The sequence below is a fragment of the Papaver somniferum genome, chromosome 1, assembly GCF_003573695.1.
Source record: "Papaver somniferum cultivar HN1 chromosome 1, ASM357369v1, whole genome shotgun sequence".
Taxonomy (NCBI): Eukaryota; Viridiplantae; Streptophyta; class Magnoliopsida; order Ranunculales; family Papaveraceae; genus Papaver; species Papaver somniferum.
In genome coordinates, this window is record NC_039358.1 from 110,808,537 (window position 1) to 110,811,853 (window position 3,317).

Below are 3,317 nucleotides of genomic sequence, written 5' to 3' on the forward strand. Positions count from 1 at the left end.
ATGTACAAGAACAAGCTGCAAAACAAAATGGAGCCAACTAACTCAAGTTGTCTCCGAATCTGAGGCAACTAGCTCAAGTTGTCTTCAAAAGTGAAGGCAACTAGCACAAAGTTGTCTTCAAAAGTGAAAGCAACTAGCGCAAGTTGTCTTCATATATGGAGGCAACTATCACAAGTTGTCTCCAAAAAATAAAAATTGTACTCAAAAAAATGAACCTAGTGTGAGTCGAACACACATCTTCTGACATATAGTCAGTTGTGCTACCATTGCACCACAGATTCGTCGTGATTACTCAAAGATGTATACATAAAGATAATTTCCCACTAAAGGTATACCTTAAATGCAGGCACCAGTTAGCTCCACCAGTGGAACCTAGCTTCGACACTGAATAATATCCACTGTTGTTGAAGAAAAACATGACCGCCACTGAGACTCCCTGCATAGCTCCATCACCTGGCCATTTGAACCCGCGGAAAACCAACTGCGGCCACAACTCCAGTATCTATATCTTCATAGCAACTGCAGCCAGACTCTTCTCTCACAACTCTACAAAATGAACATCATCAATCCTGGTCATGCCTTCCGAAATAGTCCTAGCCAGACTCTTCTCTCATAACTCCACAAAATGAACCCAGCCAGACTCTTCTCTCACAACTCCACAAAACGTCTCATAGTGATTCAAAAAATTGATATGCATGCGTCTGTCTTCTTCTACTATGTGGTTGTCCATACAACTTTATTCTCAAAATGCTAAAGAGCTTCAAGCCATTCACCCGCACAAAAAGATAATGATTAACATTAGCAAACAAGAACAGTAGGAAAATGTAACAAGTTTAATGTTTGACAAAAAGTTCCGTATCAATTCTTACTGCCAAACTACCAACAGTGTAACGTCTGACATAAAGTGTAATTTTCAAATACCATTAGGTCGGGCAAACCGAATAAAACACTACTGTAGAACTATCAAAACATGCACTCCATTCAAACCAACATCTAAATACCATCAAAAGCATATTATGTAGCAATTAATATCGTGTTCCCACCTTAGTGGACTTTATATACACAGAACACCATGAAAATTGTTTGTGAACCAAAAAAAGAAAAAAGAAACAAAAGGATCCATAGAACACCCGTGTAATTCATGTATTCACCGCAAGAAATGGTCTATGTTAGTCTGTATTCACTGCAAGAAACGGGCCTATAGTTTGCACAAGCACCATAACTAATTCTTCTAGCACTCGAACAAAATGAATTTGCAGTAGTCAATCAATGACTAATTAATCCGGACATGATCAATAAACAATTTCAATTACAACTTTTTCATAATTAATTTATTCTTAGCAAAGGCGTAATGCTCATGCATCATTTGGGTGGAACTAATGCCGCCTGTAGCCACTGCGATTTTATTATTTCTTGTTCATTATTTGAAACAACAATTCCATAACTAAATTAAACTTCAAAATCATTGATCTCCACCACAAAAGCAAAAAGTTCAGTAACTATAAATATCTGTCACATATATAAAATTCGGTGTTCAAGTAATATTTTTAGACATTTTTCTAGCTCACACCTTGTATTAACAACACATCAGCAAGTTAATGCTTCATTTGCGCAAATTAAGTGACATTCGAGAGGCAGAAAATGAAATGAAAAGCTAGAAAGATGGGTACATACCCTGTTCGTCCCACAAGCTGTCATCCAAGCACAAAATATACTCCCCTGCATTTATGGAACACCTGTATCAATATTTTCTGCAAAGCATATACACTTCCTAAACAATCAAATAACTTTTTTCATTCAATTGACAAAAAAGACCAAGCTGAATAACGGCAAATTTGTAAGCTCATCCAAATCCAAACATCCCATATTACTGTGCACCACCACCCACTTACCGGCATCCACCAACAACATCAACGATAAAAATCTCCAATTTCTCCTTATCTTTTACATGATGATGATTGCTCCTGAAATTACAACGAAACCAAAACCTAATGAATCTCAATCTCACAAATTACTTAAACAAAACCCAAAAATCGAATCTAGACCTCTCTAAATTTGATATTGAAAAAATCTCTAAATTTAGATTTGATATTGAAAAAATCTAAATTGTCTACCATCAAATCGTTTACAATTATTAACATTAGTTGTTAAGCTTCAAGCAAAACAAACATAAAACAAATCAATACTTACCAGAAAACAAAATCGAAAACCTAAATCTGTGTATCGATCTTATGGATCTTCAATTGACACCGAAATAAACTTGAAATTAGAAGAAGATCAACTGTTGATGGTGACTATCCAGTTCGATTTCGAAGATTTGATTGATCTCAGAAGAAGATATCTCTCGAAGTTTTAAATCATCTCTGAAAATCTCTCTCACTCAAATGAACCAAAAATAAGTATGAAATGGTTTTGTTAATGTCAATTTGTTGATACCGTGGAGGAGGTGGTGGTGATGGCGGAGGTGATGGTGGTGGGAGAGAGGTCGTGATGGTGATGGTGGCTGAAAGAGGAGGAAAGGAAGACGATTTTGTGGATCTAAAATTATAAAACGATGATTTCCATGGAAACGTTATCAGATTAAAAGGGTAGCGATGGTATTAAAAGTAAAAATTATCTTCCGAGGGTATTTATAGAATGGAAAAAGGTATTTGTGACGGACCCATGGATAGTAGGGGTGTTTATAACATTCCCACAAATCAAAACTACCCATAAACGCACGGCGTAACGGTGCTGTCAAGTAGCCAAGTGATGATGCATCACCAGCGGCTTGGCCAAAGTCAGAGATGTCAGTACTCCGCCTTAATGGTGCAATGTGAAGTTATAATAGTGCAACGCAAACCATAATAGCGGTATTTTGAGTGCATGTCTGAGCTGCAGCTAGAGGATGGCATGTACCAAACAGGGTTTGGACATGGCCAAGGATGCGAGATTAGCATCACGAGATGCCAAATGAGTTTGGCATGTAACCTGTATGCATGAGGCGTGCAGGCATGCAAGCAAGACTTGCATTAGCACACTTGCATTATTGGCGGAATGATGTACAACCGTGATGGCGCAATATTTGGCTGGCAGATGCGTTATCATGCAACGAGGCAAGATGACATGTGCAGGGCACATGACCTCGACAGTTAGAGTTGGTTACACGAGAAGTGGGTTTGCTTTATGCTTTCTTAACTGTTAGGAAGGTCCTGTTTGGCTTGGCAAGCGGTTTGGCAAGTTTGGCACAGTTAGCTAACTACCAAGTTATAAAGTAAATCTGTAACTGCTTGCAGTTAGTTGTACATAGATTTTTGTAAAGCTATATAAGCCTGATC

General features: G+C 37.9%; 1 long non-coding RNA gene across 2 annotated transcripts; it reads right to left on the reverse strand.

Moving 5' to 3' along the window:
- Window positions 1–210: 210 nt before the first annotated feature.
- LOC113331907 lies at window positions 211–2,546 on the reverse strand. Of its 2 annotated transcripts, XR_003351233.1 has the most exons (5): window positions 2,191–2,546; window positions 1,893–1,964; window positions 1,675–1,719; window positions 632–758; window positions 211–593 (listed from the first exon to the last, which is right to left on the reverse strand). It is a non-coding gene; the product is annotated as an uncharacterized LOC113331907 (long non-coding RNA). The 2 variants fall into 2 exon arrangements; XR_003351232.1 differs by having other exon boundaries at window positions 211–758; window positions 2,191–2,544.
- Window positions 2,547–3,317: the final 771 nt, after the last annotated feature.